Consider the following 23,507-nt stretch of genomic DNA (forward strand, 5'->3'; position numbering starts at 1 on the left):
AGTGAACATTTTGATGGTTGTCAGATGGGAGGAGGGTTAGGGTTGGGGAAAAGATAAAGGGATTAAAAGTACAAAGGTTGTTAAACAGCAGTCATGGGGCTGTAGAGTATAGCATAAGGAATATAATAAAAAATATAATAACTATGTATGGTGTTAGAAGATTTATTGGGGTACTAGATTTATTGGGGGGATAGATGGGAGTAGGACTGGGGGACAGTGTGAAAAATGTGAAGGGATTAAGAAGTACAAGTTGATAATTACAAAATACTCATGCAGATATAAAGTAAAGCATAGGGAATATAGTCAATAATATGATAATAACTATGTATAGTGCCAGGTGGGTAGTAGACTAGTCAGGACCATCACTTCTTAAATTATATAAATGTCTAACCACTATGCTGTATACCTGAAATTAATATAAAATAATACTGTCAACTATAATTGAAAAATTTAAAAAGAGGGTAAGGGGAATAAGAATTCCAAATTTTCAGATATAAAACAAATAAGTCATGGGGATGTATTGTACAGCATTAATAATATAGTCAATAATATTGTGATAGCATGGTACTGTGTCAGATGATTGCTGGACTCATCATGATGACCACTTCTTTAGGTACATAAATGTTGAATAACTATGGTGTACACCTGAAACTAATATTATATTGTATGTTAGCTATATTTTTAATAAAAATCTTTAAAAAATTGTCTTGATTATTCTGTTTTTTTTTCTTAAGAGGGTATGAATTTAAGAAATATATCAACATATGAGAGATTCACACATATGTACACATACACAAATGTATTGAACTTTGATAGCTGTTCCATTGACTTTCTAGATAAACTATTTGGGAGAATTTACATCTTTATAATATTGAATCATCCTTTCTATGAGCATGGTATATTATTCCACTTACATGAGTCTTTTTTAATGTTTTCCATTAATATTCTAATTTCCCCATACAGTGTATGTACACCATTTGTTAGACTTTTTTGTAAGAAACTTTTCATTATTTTTATGTTACTTCTGTAAATTATGTCTTTTAAAATTAATGTTTACTAACAGTCAGCTATTGGTATAAAGAAATGCAATTGATGTTTATATGTTATTTTTTATTCAGCTCCTTTTCTAAACTCTCTTATTAAATCTAATAACTTATTTATCATTGCTCTGAGTTTTAAATATAAACATGTATTTGAATAATGGCAGTATTGTTTCTATTTTTCCAATCCTTATACCTTTTTAATTTTTAATTTTCTTATTGCTTTGGCTAGGACTTCTAGTGCAAAGTAAAAGAGAAGCAGAGATAAAGGGTGCCATGATTTCCTCCCGAGTGTTACAGCCTGTATCATCCCCTCTCCTTGAGTGTGGGTGGGACCTGTGACTTGCTTCTAGCCAATAGAATTTGGTAAAGGTAATGGAATGCAACTCCCATGATTAAGTAATAGAAAAAGTTAAAAAATAACTAAATTTAATCAATTAATTAATAAATTAGTTAATTAATTTTAGTTAATTAAAAAATTCTCCTTGTCAAGAATTTAAAATGGAAAAATTCTCCTGTGGGTTTGAAGAAGTAAGCTGCCACGTGTTGAGAAGACCACATAAGAAGGAATTGCAGATGTCCTTTAGGAGCTGTGAGAAAATGGGACCTCGGTCTTACAACAGTCAAATCATGTAGTCCCACTTGGTTGTGGTGTATAATTCTTTATATTCATTATTGGATTCAATTTATTACTATTTTGTTGAGGATTTTTGCATCATGTTCATGAGAAATATTGGTTCATATTTGTTTATTGTTTTGGTAATGTCTTTGTCTGGTTTTCTTATTAGGGTAATGCTGTCCTCAAAAAATGAATTAAGAAGTATTCCTTCTGCTTCTATTTTCTGAGAGAGATTATAGAGAATTGGTACAATTTCTTTCTTAAATGTCTGGGACAGTTCACCAGTAAACCCATCGGGTTATGGTGCTTTGCATTTCGGAATGTTATTAATTATTGGTTCAATTTCTTTAATAGATATGGGCCTATTCACATAGTCTGTTTTATCTCGTATGAATTTTGGTACATTGTGTCTTTCAAGAGGTTGGTCTACTTCATATAGGTTCTCAAATTTGTGAGTTCATAGTGTTTCTTTATTATCCTTTTAATTTCCACGGGATCTGTAGTGATGCCCCCTTTTTCATTTCCGATATTAATAATTTGTGTCTTATCTCTTTTTTTCCTACTTACCCTGGCTTATTGATTTTATTGATCTTTTCAGAGTCATCTTTTGGTTTCATTGATTATGTCCACTCTCTAATAACTATTATTACTAGTTAGCTCTCTTTCTTTCTTTCTTTCTTTCTTTCTTTCTTTCTTTCTTTCTTTCTTTCTTTCTTTCTTTCTTTCTTTCTTTCTTTCATCAGTCTTGAATTTCCTTTAAAAAACCAAACAGTCATATGAATGTAGCACATTTTGTTGGCCAACACATGCAGCTGTCTTCTTGTGGTGTATACTATTCATATATTTCTCACATATACAAATGATCCACGGGTCACATTGTGTATTTAAATACATATCTCCTAATCCCTAAGGTGCTGACATCAGTTAAAATTGCTATGAGATGTTATTAATCTTTGTAATATCTCCTATTTTGAGCTCAAATATTTATTTTCTTTCTTCCTTCTCTCTCTCTCTCTCTCTCTCTCTCTCTCTCTCTCTCTCTCTCCCTTTCTTTTCTTTTTCTTTCTGTTTTTTTTTTTTTTTGGTTTTATTTATTTATTTATTTTTAAATTATTATCATTTTTTTGTGTGTGTGGCTAAGAACAATGTAAGAGATGTAACCAAAATGTGCCTTGTCATAAACAGGGGTATCTAAAATACACGTCATATTTACAATAAAGGACCTACCTCACACACTAATCATTCTACCACATCAGTCAGTTTCTTTTAAGAGTTGAGAGAATATATTGAGTATGTTGTATACTGTCTAGCATCTGATTATTGCACTAATAATGTTCAAAGTATGTCATTTATCACAGAAGTAATTAAAAAAACTTACATGTCACTGAGTTCCCTGAAATGTACTAAATAATCATAGAGTAATCTTGATTTTTACCTCCTATAAAGAGTCTTAGAAATCATTTAATACAATCCCTTACTTTTATGTTTAAGGAAACAGAATAAGAGGAGTAAATGGTGTGTTCTAGATCAAAGAGCTGAGGCTTAGTCAGCCCCCCCCCCCCACTGCTCACGTCTGCTTTTTAAAGGAGCCCTAAATATTCTTGTTAACTGTGACTAACCCTTCCCCATGCACATGGCTGTACCTAAAGAAAGTGTGTGGGCTTCTGGGTTAGCTGCTTGCTTACACATCTGTGATCAGGGTCTGGGAGCAGCTGCTGCTGTGGAGCACATGCCACTTACAGCCTGTCTCTCTTTATTAGAAACGTTCTTGGAAAATTCCAACTTGGTTCCTATACATCTGCAGCTTTGCCACACTGGATGATAGGACTATTGAAATTTATTCTTAGATCTCAGCTCTTCAAAAAGGAGTTGCATCTTCATGTAGGCTAATATGTTCATCAATATTCACCGATGTTTTAATAATGGGTGATCATGACCTTTCCTAAGTAAAGTCTTGACCTGAGCTGCTTTCTTATTCCCTGTCTCAAACAGCATTTTATGCTGTAATGCTAATGTGGGGACAAGTACCACATCTGCAGCTTTGCTGGAGACTATAGAGAGACTAGAATCCATGCAACCCTATTGTTTGATTTAACTACCAGAGCTGAAGTGTGTGGGAAAAGAAGAGCTCCTTTAAGAATTACCCTTACCAGTCATCTGTGGCCTCTGGTTCTTCTTATTTAGGAACTTTCTGGGCAAAAAAACCATAGACGAAAGAATTTTAGGAGGTATTTCCCTGACATGATTCTTGTGGATGTTCTACTGACTTATCCCAACACTCACTGGGTTATAAGGCTTGGTTCCTGAGTTCTAGTTTTGTAACTGGCAATGCCAAATTTCTGCTTATGTCCTACATGTTGCTGTGACTATCCATTTTTGTGGAATAACTGCTCCTCGATGCCTAATTCCATGGTTTCCTCTGCTGTAAATAGCCATACAGGAGAAGAAGCTTAAACAAATATAGCAATGCTACTTGTGTCAACAAAATTGGCAATTCATTAATTCCATGTGCTGTAAGTTGCAATCAACACCTGCAGCAAGAGCAGCTTCTGGATGGACAGAAGAAATGAAAAGGATGGGGAAAGGGTTTGAGATCTTGGTGCATAGGCTTCATGACTGTGTATCCAGGGATTAATTTTCATTTCTAGATATGTGTGAGCAACCTCAGAGATTAAGAGCTAACTAACCCCTGTGTATGAAAGAGTAAGAGAAAAGTTTAAATACATTTATCTTTAAATGGAGATGGAAATCTCAGCACCTACTATATTTCAGAAGGAGTGGGACAAAGGGCTACCCCCATTTTGTGCATGTGTATGCCTTTCAAGAGAACATTTCCAACAGGAGTACCTTTGAACAAGAAAGAATTGGCAGGATTCCTCTCCCGTAACATGTATTCATGAGAGTGACACTGAAATAGAATTGAGAATGGAGACTGAAAAGGCAAGGCAAGGATATTGAAAAGTAGCTATGCCAAAGCCAGTATGTGACTAACTGTGTACGACCGTGAGACAACCACTCCCCCTTCCCACTGCCAACCTTAGCTTCTGCTAATCCTGGGTGCATCTCCTGGGGAAAGTTCTCTTTTTAGTCACAATCCCAGTTGCTTGAGAAACTGAAAACACACACACACACACACACACACACACACACACACACACACACCCCATCTCCTTATCTCACTACAAGGATGCTTATTCTCATGGCCTCCACCTTTGGGGCAGTGATGTTGATTCCCCAGCCTTCCTGGCGATCCCGACTCATGCTGTGTGGTAGAGTTGTGCTGTTGGTCCTTGTATAGCAGCTGCTACATAACACTGCAGAATTCGTCTTGGGGCCATGACTTGTTTTTCTTCAATTTATTTTACTTCCTATATTCTTCGTTATATGAGCAAAATCTTGGCACATGGCCTATCTTTAAAAGGAAAAAAAGGCTGTTCTGGTTTCCATTTCTAAGAGAATTTTGGCAGTAGAAGCCACAGTACTGGATATTTTACTGCATTTATCAATTAAGCACTGTGCATATGGAATCAGTCCTATCTAGATAAGTTCTCAGAGCAATCACTGTTCACAAGGAGCCATTTCAAAAAAAGATTTTCAACCCCAAATGGAGCAAAACAGACAACTATAAGGAATGGGCAAAAGGAAAGTTTCAATGACCAAGAAGTACAATATACTTTTCTAGTTCATAATAACAAAGACTGGTAATTCATTCATAGTCAGGTTTGAGAAATCTGATTTTTAAAGTCAGAAATCAATTGTTTGCAAACCCAGACACCAAACTCAAACCATTTTAACCAAAACTGCAAATTCATTTTAAAGATTCTTGGTTTTTTGGGGAATCCAAAGACGAGTTTAAAGATTAACTCTAAAAGTGTCAAGGATGTAGACGGGCCCCATCCCAGGTGAAATCTTTTCTCTTGGTGCTATCTGGCTTTCTGCACGTGGCAGAAAGAATGACATGAATTCCCCTCTTTACCACTGAGAAGAGACTGATATAACTCCCTCAGTCTCAAGTCCAAATATTCAACGTGGGACTTACTGGCAGAGCTCAGTACAAGTCCTCACCCCAGAGCAATCAGATATAGCTGAGAAGATGGGGCACTAGGTTACCCTAACTTGGATCTGGTGCCCACCTCTTGGTCAGTCATCTGTGGGTGGAGGGTGGAGCCTTACTGTATTCACATGGAGGTTCCCATGTTAGCCATGTGGATCGAGAAAAGACTGAGCAGAAAATATCATAGGTGCCATCTAAAGAGTTCAACACTATTTGAAGAATGGCCCTTTGTGCATTTGTTTTCCTTACTACTTTGATCATTATAGGAAAGTAATATATTTCTTCAACTTAGTGTGGAATGGAATCCATGTTTGTGTTTGTGTCTGGGGAATATTTTTGGCTCTAGAAGGTTAGGCTCACACTCTCTCCAGAGTTAATTCTGATGGCCTTTGTAAGAACCAAATACAAGTAGATATTAGCCAACATTATAGTTTGAAGACTATTGTGTTTATTCTAATTAAAGGCTCTTAGACAGCAGCTGGGCTGAGGAAATGCTCAGATCAAAGGTTAGCATCTTGTAGCATGTTGTTTTTCAGTGAACTATGATCTAGGAATTCATTGTCGTACACCCTTCCTGCCATTTGTGAGAGTCAATGCTCTCTGTTGTTTCCATCTTAAGAAAAGTGGGTTCAACATGGCATTCTCAACATACTTCATTCCCTTTGTGACTCCATAAAAGCAATGATTGCCTCATTGATGTAACCATTTGAAAGCTTCTCCTCCCTAACTTTAAGATTATCAGGGTGACTGGTTGATAATTCCTAGTTTGCTTTATTATAGGAACACTCATGAAAATCATTGAAAAAACACACTATTCCAATAATACCAGTAGGAATACTGGTCAAGGGTCTTCCATTCCACAGGAAGAATTTGCATTAACTTAACTACATGTAGAAATATATAGCAGGGTTAGGAAGAAATACACTGGGAATTCCCAACCACCTCTACTACTTACATACACAGGGAATACAATCACATTTCTGAGGAGGAAGTGGCCAATCAAAGGCATGTGAATTAACAAGGGAAATTAATCAACAAATGACTGGTGATAATATTATGTAATATAAGCAATGGTAAAGGGTTTATTAAAGATAAAAAGAGAAGACAAGTGTGAAGGGAATAAGAGGTACAAATCTCCAGTTATGTATTAAAAAAAACTAAATCATAGGGATATAAAGTATTGCATAGGGAAAATTGTCAATATTATCATAATAACTTTGTACGGTGACAGATGGTTACTAGACTTATTGTGGTAATCACATCATTAGAAATATAAATGACAAAGCGCTATGCTGTACACCTGAAACTAATATAATATTTTATGTCAACTCTCAAAAAAAATAGTGTTAGAAAAAAGTTAATTATAGGAATACAAAGTAAGTATCTGAAAGCACCTGATTTGTGTTCTCAATAAAACCCTCTATCAAACAAAAGAAAGACAAGATGAAAAGACAATAGACTAAGATTAAAAGAGAGTTGTTTATTATGTAGGACAAGATTAAAAGGCTCAAGGATATAAAGAAAAATAGTAAAGAAACTTAAATACATACGTGAAATTGATATCTGAAGTTTAAATAGTTACAAAGGATCTACTTTCAAGTGTATTGTAAACACTGATATTTCAAAGCAAAAAATGTAATCACTATTTAAAATGAGTCTAATGTAATCAAAATGCCTTAATTATTTTTATAATGATCATTACCTACTTTAAAAAGTACTTGAACAAACTCATCTTTAATACTTGGGAATTTAAACTAGTTCCTCATATTTTCAGTTAGCTTTTTCTTTCTCTGAAGGATTTATATTAATATAATGTATATTAAGCATGTTTTAAAAACTGATCATCATATTTTCTTTTTTTTAAATTAAAGTTTATTGGGGTGACAATTGTTAGTAAAGTTATATAGATTTCAGGTGTACAGTTCTGTATTACATCATCTATAAATCCCATTGTGTGTTCACCACCCAAGAGTCAGTTCTCCTTCCATCACCATATATTTGATCCCCTTTACCCTCATCTACTACCTCACTCCACTATTAACCTCTGGTAACCACTAAACTATTCTCTGTGTCTATGAGTTCTTGTTTCTCATTTGTTTGCCTTGTTCTATTGTTGTTTTTGGTTTATAAACCACATATCAGTGAAATCATATGGTTCTCTGCTTTTTCTGTCTGACTTATTTCGCTTAGTGTTATAATCTCAATATCCATCCATGTTGTCACAAATGTTCCTATATCGTCTTCTCTGACCACCGAATAGTATTCCATTGTGTATATATACCACAACTTCTTGATCCATTCATCTATCGAAGGACATTTTGGTTGTTTCCCTGTCTTGGCCACTGTAAATAAAGCTGTAATGAACATTGGAGCACACGTGTCTTTATGGATAAATGTTTTCAGATTTTTTGGGTAGATACCCAGGAGGCGGATTTCTGGGTCATATGGTAATTCTATTAGTAATTTTTTGAGGAACCTCCACACTGCCTTCCATAACGGCTGCACCAGTCTGCATTTCCACCAACAGTGTATGAGGGTTCCTTTTTCTCCACAGCCTCTCCAACACTTGTTACTATTTGTCTTGTTGATGATAGCCATTCTGACCTGTGTGAGGTGATATCTCATTGTAGTTTTTATTTGCATTTTTCTGATGATTAGTGATGTTGAGCATTTTTTCATATGTCTGTTTGCCATTTGTATGTCCTCTTTGGTGAAATGTCTCTTTAGGTCCTTTGCCCATTTTTAAAAAAATTTTTTTTTTCAATTTTATTTTATTAAATTTATTGGGGTGACAATTGTTAGTAAAATTACATAGATTTCAGGTGTACAATTCTGTATTACATTGGGTTGTTTGTTTTTTTCTTGCTGAATTGCGTGAGTTCCTTGTATATTTTGGATATTAGCCCCTTATTGGAGGTACTGTTTGCAAAAATCTTCTCCCATTCAGTTGGTTGCCTCTTTATTTTATCGATGGCTTCTTTTGCTGTGCAGAAGCTTTTTAGTTTGATATAGTCCCGTTCATTTATTTTAGCTTTCACTTCCATTGCCTTTGGAGTCAAATTCATAAAACGCTCTTTGAACCCAAGGTCCATAAGTTTAGTACCTATGTTTTCCTCTATGCAGTTTATTGTGTCAGGTCTTATGCTTAAGGCTTTGATCCATTTTGAATTAATTTTGGTACATGGTGACAGATAGCAGTCCAGTTTCTTTCTTTTGCATGTGGCTTTCCAATTCTCCCAGCACCATTTATTGAAGAGGCTCTCTTTTCAGCATTGTATGTTTTTTACTTTGTCAAAAATTATCTGTCCATATTTATGTGGTTTTATTCCTGAGTTCTCAATTCTATTCCATTGGTTTATGTGTCTGTTTTTCTACTAATACCATGCTGTTTTGATTATTGTTGCCCTGTAGTACAAGCTAAAGTCAGCGAGTGTGATACCCCCAGCATTGTTCGTTTTTCTTAAGATTGCTTTGGCTATTCATGATCTTTTGTGGTTCCAACAAATCTGATGATTTTTTGTTCTATTTCTTTAAAAAATGCCGTTGGGATTTTGATGGGGATTGCATTAAATCTGTATATTGCTTTGGGTAATATGTCCATTTTGACTATGTTGATTCTTCCAATCCATGAGCACAGAATGTTTTTCTATTTCTTTGTTTCTTTTTCAATTTCTTCTAAAAATGTCTTATAGTTTTCAGCGTATAGGTCTTTCACAACCTTGGTTAAGTTTACTCCTAGGTATTTTATTCTTTTTGCTGCAATTGCAAAAGGAATTGTTTTTTGTATTTCTTTTTCTGAGATTTCATTGTTAGTATATAGGAATGCAATGGACTTTTGTACATTGATTTTGTAGCCAGCCACATTACTGTATTTGTTGATTGTTTCTAGAGCTTTTTGGTGGAGTCTTTAGGGTTTTCTATATGTAGCTCCATGTCATCTGCAAAGAGTGACAATTTAACTTCCTCATTCCCAATTTGGATGCCTTTTATTTCTTTCTCTTGCCTGACTGCTCTGGCGAGGACTTCCAACACTATGTTGAAAAGCAGAGGTGATAGGGGACAGCCCTGTCGTGTTCCTGAATGTAGAGCAAAGGGCTTCAGTTTTTCACCATTAATTATGACATTAGCAGAGGGCTTGTCATATATGGCCTTTATTATATTAAGGTATTTTCCTTCTATACATATTTTATTAAGTGTTTTAATCATAAATGGATGGTGTATCTTGTTAAATGCTTTTTCTGAAAAAATTGATATGATCATCTGATTTTTGTCCTTTATTTTGTTTATGTGATGTATTACATTGATGGATTTGCATATGTTGAACCATCCTTGTACCCCTTGGATGAACCCCAGTTGGTCATGATGAATAATCTTTTTAATGCATTGTTGTGTTCGATTTGCTAGAGTTTTGTTTAGGATTGTTGCATTTGTATTCATCAGAGATATTGGTCTGTGGTTTTCTTTTTTTGTGTTGTCCTTACCATGTTTTGGTATCAGGATAATGTTGGCCTCATAAAATGAGTTAGGGAGTACTCTCTCTCCTTCAATTTTTTGGAAGAGTTTGAGCAGGATTGTTATTAGATCCACTTTGAAGGTTTGGTAGAATTCACTGGTGAAGCCATCTCGTCCTGGACTCTTGCTTTTGCGAAGGTTTTGGATGAGTGATTCATTTTCGTTACTGGTGATTGGTCTGTTTAGATTTTCCAGTTCTTCGTGGTTCAACCTTGGAAGGCTATATGTTTCTAAGAACTTGTCCATTTCTTCTAGGTTGTTGAATTTGGTGGCATATAGTCCTTCATAGTATTCTTGGATGATCTTTTGTGTTTCTGTGGCATCCGTGATCACTTCCCCTTTTTCATTTCTGATTTTTTTTTTTTTTTTAAGATTTTCATTGGGGAAGGGGAACAGGACTTTATTGGGGAGCAGTGTGTACTTCCAGGTCTTTTTTCCAAGTCAAATTGTTGTCCTTTCAGTCTTAGTTGTGGAGGGTGCTGTTCATCTTCAAATTGTTGTTATTTCAGTCTTAGTTGTGGAGAGCACAGCTCAGCTCCAGGTCCAGTTGCTGTTGCTAGTTGCAGGGGGCGCAGTCCACCATCCCTTGCGGGAGTCGAACTGGCAACCTTGTGGTTGAGAGGACACACTCCAGCCAACTGAGCCATCCAGGAGCTCCGCAGCAGCTCAGCTCAAGGTGCCGTGTTCAATCTTATTTGCAGGAGACGCTGCCCACCATCCCTTGCAGGACTCGAGGAGTTGAACTGGCAACCTTGTGTTTGAGAGCCCACTGGCCCATGTGGGGATCGAACCAGCAGCCTTCGTAGTTAGGAGCATGGAGCTCCAACCACTTGAGCCACCGGCCCGGCCCCTCATTTCTGATTTTGTTTATTAGTGTCTTCTCTCTTTTTATCTTAGTGAGCGTAGCCAACGGTTTGTCAATTTTGTTAATCTTTTCAAAGAAGCAACTCTTTGTCACATTAATTTTTCTATTGTCTTTTTGTTCTCTATTTCATTTAGTTCTGCTCTGATGTTTATTATTTCCTTTCTTCTGCTGACCTTGGGTTTCATTTGTTTTTCTTTTTCTAGTTCTTTTTAAGGTGTAATGTGAAATTATTTGTATGGAATTTTTCTTGTTTCTTGAGATAGGCCTGTAATGATATAAATTTCTCTCTTAAAACTGCTTTTGCTGCATCCCAAAAATTTTGGTAGGATGTATTTCATTGTTATTTGTTTCTATGTATCTTTTCATGTCTCCTCTAATTTTTTCTTTGACCTGGTCGTTCTTTAAAGGTATGTTGTTTAATCTCCAGGTATTTGTGGTTTTTCCTGCTTTCTTTTTGCAGTTGATACCCAGTTTCAAAGTCTTGTGGTCAGAGAATATGCTTAGTATGATTTCAATCTACTTAAATTTGCTGAGGTTAGTTTTATGTCCCAATATATGGTCTATCCTTGAGAATGTTCACTCGAAAAAATGTATAGTCTGATGATTTAGGATGAAGTGCTCTATAAATGTCAATTATGTCCATGTCATCTAATGTGTCATTTAGGGCTTCTATTTCATTATTTATTTTCTGTTTGGATGATCTATCCATAGGCATCAATGATGTATTTAAGTCCCCTAGTATAATTGTGTTTTGGTCACTTTCTCCCTTTAGTTCTGTTAGTAGTTGCTTGGTATATTTCGGTGCTTCCTGAATGGGAGCATAAATATTGACGACTGTTATGTCTTCTTGGCCTGTACCATTATGAAATGTCCATCTTTGTCTCTTGTTATCTTTTTCACCCTGAAGTCTGTTTTATCTGATATCAGTATGATTACACCTGATTTTCTATGGATACCATTTGCTTGGAGAGTCAATTTCCACTCTTTTCACTTTGAGTCTATGCTTTTTCTTGTAGCTGAGATATGTCTCTTGGAGATAGCATATAGTTGGGTTTAGTTTTTTGATCCAGTCTGCTACTCTGTGCCTTTTTATTGGTGAGTTGAGTCCATTTATATTTAGGGTGATTATTGATATGTGAGGATTTCCTGTCATTCTATCTTTAGTTTTCTGGTAAGGCTGTGTCTCCATTGTTTCTTTGCCTTTTTGTTGTTGTCTGTTATTTCTTGTGGTGGTATTCTATGATGTTTCCCTCTGTTTCTTCTTTCATTAAAGTATATATTTCAGTTCTGGATTTTTTTTGAATTGTTACCATTAAGTTTATGTAAAAGAACTTTTGATATTTAGAGTATTCCATTTTCTTCAGCACACTTACTTTCTCCATTCCCATATTCCGGTTCAGGCCTTAATCTCCCTCTTTTTATGTTTTGGTTGCCACAAATTGTCCCTGTTGATGGTGATTGAATAGCCTCCTTTAGTATTTCTTGTAGCGCAGATCGTGTATTAGAAAATTTCCTCAGCTTCTGTATGTCTGGAAAGGTCTTTTTTCCTCCTTCATATTTAAAGGATATCTTTGCTGGGTATATTATTCTTGGCTCATAATTTTTCTCTTTCAATAGTTTGAATATTTTGTTCCACTCCTTCCTGGCTTGTAGAGTGTCTGCTGAGAAATCTGATGATAATCTAATGGGCTTTCCTTTGTAGGTTACCATCTTCTTTTTCCTGGCTGCCTTGAGGATTCTTTATTTGTTGTTGATTTTTGACAGCTTCAATACAATGTGCCTTGGAGACGGCCTGTTGGGGTTGAGATAATTAGGTGTTCTATTTGTTTCTTGAATTCGAGGGTCCAGTTCTGTCCACAAGTTTGGGAATTTTTCATTGACTATTTGTTTCAATATACTCTGTGTTCCCTTCTCTCTTTCTTCTCATTCTGGTATGCCCATTATTTTTATATTACTCTTTCTGATGTAGTCAGAAAGTTCTTGTATAGTTCTTTCATTTCCTTTAAGTCTCAAGTCTCTTGCTTCTTCCATCTGTGTCATTTCCAGATTTCTATCTTTGATGTCACTGATTCTTTCCTCCATCTCGTCAACTATACTACCTAAGCTGGTTATTTCATTCTTAGTTTCTTCTATTGAGCTCTTAATCTCCAGACATTCTATTTGGTTCTTTTTTAAAATCTCAATCTCTTTTGTAAAATGCTCATGTTATTCTTCGATTGTGTTTCTGAGTTCATTAAACTGCCTTTTTGTGTTTTTTTGCATGTCGTTGAGTTTTTTCAGAACTGCAGTCTTGAATTCTCTGTCATTTAAGTCACATATTTCCATATCTTTAAGTTCCTTTTTTGTAGAGTTTTCACTTTCTTTCTGAGCTGTCTTGTTGCCTTGGTTTTTCATGGCAATTACTGATTTATTATTTCTCTTCCTAGACATCTACAGGAGTGGGTTCTGCAATAGGTTGATAGGTAGAGTCCTTTTTTTTTTTTCTAGTATGTGTTGTTAGAATGTTTTATTTTCTCTCCGACTGCAGCCCTTTTTTCTCTCTCACATTGTAGTGTTATGTTTTCTCTGCACTACTCCACCTTCTCACACAATGGGGGGATTCCTTGGATGGCGGGCTTCTCCTCTGTTAACAGTTCGCCTAGGTCATCGGGCGCCGCGTCCATATGGGGATTCGGAGAGCTTTTTATATTCCAAAGCTCTTGTGCACCAGATTCAGAGCCCGTGTGTTTCAGCAGCTCTGTTTACTCCTACAGGGATCCATCCAGATAGGTGGGGACAGGGGCTGGGTGAGCTGTGATAATTGCCGGGAACAATGGCGGTGACCACCACCACAGCCGGTCCTGCTTCCACAGCAACCTCCTTTTTGCGGGAACTAGTTGGGCTGCGAATCTGTGTCTGTGGTCCACAGTTCTCACAGCTGCAAATGTTCTATTCTTTTGATCTGACACTGCTAGTGTTCAGCTTCTAGCACTGGGCACGTGGGGGAGGGGCGAGTTCGGGGGGGGGGGTGTTGGGAAAGGGAGGCTAGTCTCAGTGCCTAAGGCTTTGTTTCTCCACTCTGCGGTGACAGATTAAACCACTGTTTTCAGCCTTCTTCCCTCAATCTTTCATCCGAGGTCTCTGCTGTGAGCGTTGGGTTCAGCCGTATTATATGCTGTCCCCTCAGCCCTGTGGGCCATGAGCAGAGCCCTAGCAGTCCAAGTTCTTCCTTCTCCCATATCTGCTGTAGTTCCAGGATGCTGCGAGCTCGGAGCACTGAGCTAGGTGTGCATCCTGCGCCCGTGCGGCTCCATCTCTGCACTTCTCCCTTCCCTCCTCCCCTGCTCCTGAAATTTGCCCACCTTTCAGTGAATTCTGTAGTGAGTCTCTTCATCTTGCCTGTCTGCTGTGAAGAGAGTCCTTTGTGGAGTTATAGCTGTTTAATTTGTTGTAAATTCCAGGGGAGATTTCCAGAGGCTTGCCTCATGCCGCCATTTTGATGATGTCCTGATCATCATATTTTCAACACCAGAAATATGAATATACATTTAAACTTTAAATTTTATTCTATGACCATAGACTAAGATTTATACAAATCTTCTATATAGTAAGGTATTGTTTTTTCTCCGTGATGTCTGGAAACGCAGTTGAGAAGAATCAAAGGCTTGAAAGACTCTAATGCTTGGGACTGGAGTTATTTGGAAGTTCCTTCACTTTTATGTCCAGTTCCTGGACTGGGATGGCTTAAAGACTGAGTTCAGCTGGAACCATACATCAAAGGGCCCACACATAGCCTCTCCATGAGGCTTGGGTTACAACATAAAAGTACTAAGACTTTTTACAGGACCAAGGACTCCTGTGCAAATATTCCAGCAAACAAAACAAAAGATGTAGTGTCTTTTATGACCTGGCCTTGGAAGTCATAAAACATCCCATCTTCTGTCTAAGCAGTCATAATCTAGCCCATATCTAAAGGGAGGGGACATGGAGTCAATCTCTTTATGGAAGGGATATAAAAGAACTTGTGGCCATTTTTCAAAACTGCTGCAGCACCTTATTAAGATTTGGATGAGTGAGAGATGTAAATTTTTTTCTAAAGTGGGAGAAAAGCAATTGTGTAAAGAAAGAAGAGGCTCAGGTATCTTGACAGTATTTTATTTTCTAGGTAGATCAATTTTAGGAAAATTTACATGTAGAAGGTGAGTATTTGGAAGTTGATCCCTTTAAAACTATCTCAGGAGGAGCTAAGACGGCAGAATAGGGAGAGAAGGTGGAATTACCTCCCAAGGTCACACCAAAATCACAAGTAATTTATAAAACATTCAACCTTGGGATTCATCTGAACATTAGCTGAAGAGAACCAAAAAACTAAGGATTTAAAGAAGAGACCACATCAAGACCGGTAGAAGTGGTGGAGACATGAAGTAGGCCCATGGAGAGAGGTTGAACACTGGGAGGGACACCTCAGTGGTGGAGTCTTCCCCTGCTGGGGGAGAGACCCTCCAACCCCACGCTGGGTTCCCCGGCCCAGAGTTCCTCTGCTGGGAAGGGTTGTTCCATGGTAGCTGGCAGTAGAAATCAGTGAGGACTTTCTTTGCTCAACTTGGTGGGGTGGAGGGTGGCTAGAGGGCCAGTCGCCCTCCTGTGTAGCTGGCACAGGGACTTGCTCACTGGCAAGCAGTAACCTGGTCTCTGGCAGAAGGAGTGGCACCAAGAGGTGGAGGCCGTGCCCAGGAAACTGTGGGGAAGGACTGAACTGAGCGCCTTTGGCATGGGAGTTGGCGGTTTTGGGACCACTGTTTCCCCTGTGTGGAGCCTGCACATGAGTGGATTACAGGAAGGTGCCATTTTTTTTCAGGGTTAAACCCTCCCACAGAGGGTCAGGTTCGGGTCCACATTGGTCTGATGGAATTGGCACAGGCCTGTGTGTGTGGGTGCACCTGCGCATGCTGCCTTGGGTCCCGGTTCCCTACACTGCTTGTGCAGCATCACCAGGGGAAGGCCTGGCTGTCAGACACTCTCCTCCACTGGCTGCTAGTTGAGACAGGCAGGTGGAGACTGAGAGTTTTCCTGAGTGTGCTGGGCCGGGAGCTGCACAGTGGCATGATCTAACCAAGGCCTTTGTGGCACATTTGTTCGGGCTGGTTGCTGGTTCAGGAGTGCACACTGCTCTAACTTTGTGGTGGGGGCCACTGACCCCCTGTGGTGCCCTGGAGGCCTGCCTTACCCACCTCGAGCTGTGCTGCCAGGGCACCCTGGGCCTCTGGTGCCCAGCCCCACTTCCACAGGCTACGGAGGGTTTTTGTAGCAGTGGACAGCCTACAGTAACCTGTGGGGAATTTTGATGGTAAGCATGGCTCCAGAGCCCACTGCAGCTAATTGCAGGCAGATCCCAGGAGGCTGTGAGCCTCAGCAGGAGGTCCACTGTGCTGGACCTTTGCCCTCCACACAGCTGGTGCTGAGTTGTCCGGAGAATCTCTATTACTGAGGAAGAGACCTACAGATAAAGGTGGGAGGAGACCCTTTCTTTTTTTCTTCTCCTCGTTTTTCTCCCCCCTCCCAACCTTTTTTCATCATTACTATTTTTTTCCTTTTTCTTTTTTTATCCTTTTTTACCTTCTCTTTTTCTCTCTTTCATCTTTTTGATTCTTTTTCTTCTTTTCCTTTCTCTGTTTTCTTTTTTATTTTTGTTTTTTTTCTGTTTGTTTGTTTTTTGTTGTTGTTTCCCTGGTTTGTTTGTCTTGTTTTTGCTTTGGTTACTGTTTTTATGACGTGTTCTGCTGTTTTTATTTCTTTTATATATTTTTGTTTCTCCTGTTTGTTCATCATTTGTCGTGTTTTTGTGGAGGTGTATTTGTTTTTTGCTGTTGTTGGTTTGCCTTGCTTTGTTTCTGTTTAGCAAAGTGGACATCGGCCCAGCACTGGTCCAGGAACTGAGACTACTGAATTTGTAGAACCCACTGACCACAGACTTTAGTCACTTGTAACACCACCTCACCCACCTACAGCTGCATTGCCAGCGGCGCTGTGGCTGTCTGGTGATTAGTCCCATCCCCACAAACCGTGGAAAATGTTTTTTACAATAGAAGATGGTCCACAGAGCCCTGGGGACATCTTAGTAGTGTTCAGTGACCCCAAACTTCCACCACAGCCACTTGGCAGCAGCTCTCCAGAATTTGTGAGCTTGAGGTGGAGGCTGGCTGCAGTGCCCTCAGGGCACTGTATAAGGGGGTCACAGACCAGGTACTAGCATAAGATATGAATCTGCATTAATGTAAAAACCACCAGTCTCATTTTGTGATTCACTTGAACTCCATCCTGCCCAGCTAGTGTGCATCACCGAGGGCACCCTCAACACCAGGTCAACCAGCCATACACACACTCCTAAGGAGTCTCTTTCAACAGTTGGCGTGTACGGGCAACTAACAGGTGCCCATACAATAGACTATAGGCCTAGGAGGTCTTGGGGCTTTTTGCTTAACTGCTTTAGGACTAATATTTGTGGCAGCCAGCGTCAGATTACAGAGAGGCCACTGCCACATGTCTCATACAGCTTTGAGGCAACTACCAGATAACCAAGGGCCTGTAAAAGGGCTGAAACAGTCCTGAGTGGGAGCCTCACCCAAGAGATACCAGAAACACACACAGAGGCCAGTGTCAGACCAAACCAGAGCACTACCTGGTTGAACATGCAAGCAGTGCTCTCAGAAGAAATTCTCTACAGGCACAAAAGCCTGCAGCAGCCAAGCCTCCTCTGAGGGGTCAACCTCCACACAGCAGCTAATACACTGTGAGCAGAGCTAAATCTCCCAGCTAATCAGCCTGAGGGTCAATCCCACCCTCTGACAAGCCAAAAGCGATTAAAGATCAACTTCAACAGCAACACATCTGGAACACAAGTGACAGAAGAATTGGGAGACTGTGCAATTCAAGTATTAAAAACACATATTACATAAGACCACCCAGAAAAGACTGAGAGACATAGGTGATTTACCTAATACATTGAAGCAATCACAGAATGACAGCCAGAATGAGGAAGCAAATAAAAGATCAGAAGAAACCTCCAGAAATGGAGCTAAATAAAACAGAAGCAACCAGCCTATCAGAGACAGAGTTTAGAACACTGATTATAAGAACATTTGAGGAACTTAAAATGTTGACAAAGAGATAGCAAACATAAGAAGGATACAGAAGTCATAAAAAATAACCAGTTAGAATTAAAGAATACAATAACTGAAATAAAGAACACAATCACAGGAGTTAACAGCAGATTAGATGAAGCAGAGTACCGAATCAGTGATTTAGAAGACAAGTAAGCAGAAATCACCCAACTGGAACAACAAAAAGAAAAAAGAATAAAAAACAATGAAAATAGTTTAAGAGACCTATGGGACAACATCAAGCACAACAACATTCGCATAATAGGAATACCAGAAGGAGAAGAGAAAGGCAAGGGATTGAGAACATATTTGAAGAAATAATGACTGAAAACTTCCCTAACCTGGTAAAGGAAATAGACATACAAGCCCAGGAAGCACAGAAAGTTCCAAACAAGATGAACCCAAACAAGCGCACACCAAGACACATCACAGAGAAAATGGCAAAGGTTAAGACAAAGACAGAATCCTAAAAGCAGCAAGAGAAAGACAGTGGGTTACATACAAGGGAACTCCTATAAGACTATCAACTGAGTTTTCTAGAGAAACTGTGCAAGCCAGAAGGGAGTGGCAAGAAATATTCAAAGTGATGAAAAATAAAGGCCTACAACCAAGATTGCTCTACCCAGCAAGGTTATCATTTAAAATTGAAGGAGAGATAAAAAGCTTCCCAGAAAAGAATAAGCTAAAGGAATTCATTACCATCAAGCCAGCATTGCAGGAAATGTTAAAAGGTTTTTTTTTTTTTTTTTTTTTTTAGCAGAAGAAAGGGGAAAAACAAACTAACAGAGGAAGACCAGAAATATGAATAACAAAATGGCAATAAATATGTAGCTATCAATAATCACTTTAAATGTGAATGGACTAAATGCTCCAATCAAAAGACATAGAGTGTCTGAGTGGATAAGAAAACAGGACCCATGCATTTGCTGTTTACAAGAGACTCACCTCAGATCAAAATACACACACAGACAGAAAGTAAAGGAATGGAATAAAATATTTTACACAAATGGAAATGAGAAAAAAGCGGGGGTAGCAATATTTATTTCAGACAAAATAGACTTTAAAATAAAGATACAATGAAAGATAAAGGAAGGCACTACATAATAAAGGGATCGATCAAACAAAGGACATAAGCCTAGTAAACATCTATGCACCCAACATAGGAGCACCTAAATATATAAAACAGATTATTACAGACATAAAGTCAGAGATCAACAGTAGAACTATTGTAGTAGGGGACTTCAACACCTTGTTTTCACCATAGACAGATCCTCCAGATAGAAAATCAACACGGAAACAGTGTCCTTATATGACACTTTAGACCAGTTGGATTTAATCAATATTTTTAGAACATTTCACCCCAAAGCAGCAGAATATACAATTTTCTCAAGTACATATGGAACATTTTCCAAGATAGACCACATACTAGGCCACAAAACAAGTCTCAATAAATTTAAGAAGACTGAAATCAGATCAAGTGTTTCTCGAATCATAGTGCTATGAAACTAGAAATCAATTATAAGAAGAAATCCGGAAAATACACAAATACAAGAGGCTGAATAACATGTTACTAAATACCGAGTGGGTCAACAATGAGATCGAAGAATAAATCAAAAGATACCTCGAGACAAACAAAAATGAAAACACAACAACCCAAAATCTATGGGATGCAGTGAAAGCAGTCCTAAGAGGGAAATTCATAGCAATGTAGGCCTACCTAAAGATACAAGAAAAACCTTAAATCAAGAGTCTATCTTTACACCTAAGGAAACTGGAAAAAGAACAGCAAAATAAGCCCAAAGGGAGTACAAGGAAGGAAATAATAAAGATCAGAGCAGAAATAAATAAACTAGGACAAAAAAAACACACACAAAAAACAAAACAAAACAAAAAAAAACAAAACTACAAAAGATCAATGAAACCAAGAGATGGGTTTTCGAAAAGATAAACAAAATTGACAAACCTTTAGCCAGACTTGCCAAGAAAAAAAGAGGACCCAAATTAATAAAACCAGAAATGAAAGAGGAGAAGTGAAAACAAATACCACAGAAATACAGAAACTTTTAAGAAAATACTACAAGCAACTATATGCCAACGAATTAGACAATCTGGAAGAAATAGATAAATTTCAAGAGGCATACAATCTTCCAAGACTGAATCAAGGAACAGAAACTCTGAACAGACTGATTACTATCAAAGAAATTGAATCAGTAATCAGCAAACTCCCAAAAAACAAAAGCCCTGGACCAGATGGCTTCACAGGTGAATTTTACAAAACATTCAAAAAAGAATTAACACCTATTATCCTCAAACTATTTCAAAAAATCCAGAAGGAGGAAAGACTCCTAAGCACATTTACGAGGCCACTATTACTCTGATCCCAAAACTAGACAAAGATATTACAAAAAAAGAAAACTACAGGCCGATATCCCTAATGAACATAGATGCAAAAATGCTCAACAAAATACTAGCAAACCATATTCCACAATACATTGAAAAGATCACACACTACGATCAAGTGGGATTCATTCCTGGTATGCAAGTTTGGTTCAATATCCACAAATCAATTAATGTGATGTACCACATTAACAAAATGTAAAATAAAAATCATATGCTCGTTTCAATAGATGCAGAAAAAGCATTTGACAAAATCCAGCAGCCATTTATGATAAAAACTCTTAAGAAAGCAGGAATAGAGTGATCATATCTCAACATAATAAAGGCTATATATGATAAACCCAGAGCTAAAATCATACTCAACAGGGAAAGGCTAAAAAAGCCTTTCCTCTTAAGATCAGGAACAAGACAAGGTTGCCCACTTTCTTCCCTTTTATTTACCATAGTTCTGGAAGTTCTAGCCACAGCAATCAGGCAAGGAAAAGAAATAAAAGGCATGCAAATTGGAAAGGAGGAAATAAAATTGTCATTATATGCAGATGACATAATACTATATAGAAAGAACCCCAAAGACTCTACCGAAAAACTATTAGAACTGATAAATGAATTCAGTAAAATAGCAGGACACAAAATTAATATTCAGAAATCAGTCGCATTTGTATACACCAATAATAGATTATCAGAAAGGGCAATTAATAAAACAATTCCACTTACAACTGCATCAAAAAATAAAACACTTAGGAATAAATTTAACCAAGGAAGTAAAAGACATGCACTCAGAAAAATTATGACACTGGAGAGAGAAATTAAAGAAGATACAAATAAATGGAAGCATACATCATGCTCGTGAATAGGAAGAATTAATAGAGTTAAAATGTCAATGCTACCTAAGGCAATATATAGATTCAACGCAATTCCTATCAAACCACCAATGACATTTTTTCTCGGAAATAGAACATATTAGTTTGGTGCAAAAGTAATTGCGGTTTTTACAATTATTTTTAACCTTTTAAACTGCACCAACCTTTGCACCAACCTAATAGAATCCTAAAATTTATATGGAACCATAAAAGTCCCTGAATAGCCATGGCAATCTTGAGAAATAAGAACAAAGTGGAAGGTGTCATGCTACCCGACCTCAAATCGTACTGTAAGGCTATAGTAATCAAAATAACATGGTACTGGTATAAAAACAGACATTGATCAACGGAACAGAAGAGAGAGCCCATAAATAAATCCATCCCTATATGGTCATTTAATCTATGACAAAGGAAGCAAAAATTTACATTAGGGGTAAAGACAGTCTATTTAATAAATGGTGCTTGAAAAACTGGACTGACACATGCAAAACAATGAAACTGGACCACCTCCTTACACCATATACGAGAACAAATTCAAAATGTATTAAAGACTTAAATGTAAGATCTCAAACCATAAAACTCCTAGAAAAAAATATGGGGAGTAAATTTGCAGACATTATCCTGAGTAATATTTTTACTGATATATCCCCTCGGGCAAGGGAAGTAAAAGAAAAAATAAACATATGGGATTACATCAAACTAAAAAAATTTTTCACAACAAAGGAAGCCATCAATAAAACAAAAAGACAGCCTACTGAATGGGAGAAAATATTTGTCAATAATACATCTGATAAGGGGTTAATATAAAAAATGTATAAAACACTTATTTAACTCAACTCAAAACAACAACAACAAACAACCCAATTAAAAAGTGGGCAGAGGACATGAAGAGACATTTCTCTAAAGAGGACATACAGATGGCCAACAGACACATGAAAAAATGCTCAACCTCACTAATCATTACAGAAATGCAAATAAAACCCACAATAAGTTACTACTTCACTCCGGTCAGAATGGCTATCATCAGTAAATCAACAAACAAGTGCTGGTGAGGTTGTGGAGAAAAGGGAACACTTGTGCACTGTTGGTGGGCTTGCAGATTGGTGTAGCCACTACGGAAATCAGTATGGAGGTATCTCAAAAACTGGAAATGGAACCACCTTATGACCCAGCAATTTCATTCTTAGATATCTAGCCAAGACACTAATCCAAAAAAATATATGCACCGCTATGTTTATTGCAGTGCTATTCACAATAGCCAAGACTTGGAAACAAATGAAATGCTCATCGGTAGACAACTGAATTAAGAAACTGTGGTACATTTATACAATGAAGTATTACTCAGCTATAAAGAAGAAAGAAATCTTACCATTTGCAATGATATGGATGGACCTAGAGAAAATTATGCTACTTGAAATAAGTCAGTTGGAGAAAGACAAATACCATATGATCTCACTTATATGTGGAATCTAAAGAACTGAATAAATTAGCAAAGTAATTAGAAATAGTCTCAGAAATATGAAGGAAAAACTAATGGTTGCTAGATGGGGTGGGGGTGGGGAGAGGGAGAAGGGGAGGTGATTAGAAAACACAAATTGGTAACTACAATATTGCCATGAGATATGAAAGACAGTTTAGGGAATACAATCAATAATGTTATAAAGATTTTGTAGGGTGTCAGATGGGAGACCTCCAGGTGTCATATCCAAGACCACTTCTTGGATGGTGTAGATGCCTGACTACTGCACTGTACACCTGATGCTGAAGCTGAATAATATTGTATGTCAACTATAATTTAATGTATATATAGTCACAGAATATGGAGTACAGCATAGGGAATAGAGTCAATGGAATTGTAATAGATACATACGATATCAGAGGGGCAATAGATTGGGGGATGGGGGTTATCACTTTGTGAGGGGTGAAATGTGTAACTATTACATTGTTTTGTACACCTGAAACTAATAAAATAAAAAGAATTTAAAAAATAAATAAATAAAATAAAATAAAATTATTTATCT

The sequence above is a fragment of the Rhinolophus sinicus genome, linkage group LG12 (assembly GCF_036562045.2).
Source record: "Rhinolophus sinicus isolate RSC01 linkage group LG12, ASM3656204v1, whole genome shotgun sequence".
In the NCBI taxonomy this organism is placed as follows: domain Eukaryota; kingdom Metazoa; phylum Chordata; class Mammalia; order Chiroptera; family Rhinolophidae; genus Rhinolophus; species Rhinolophus sinicus.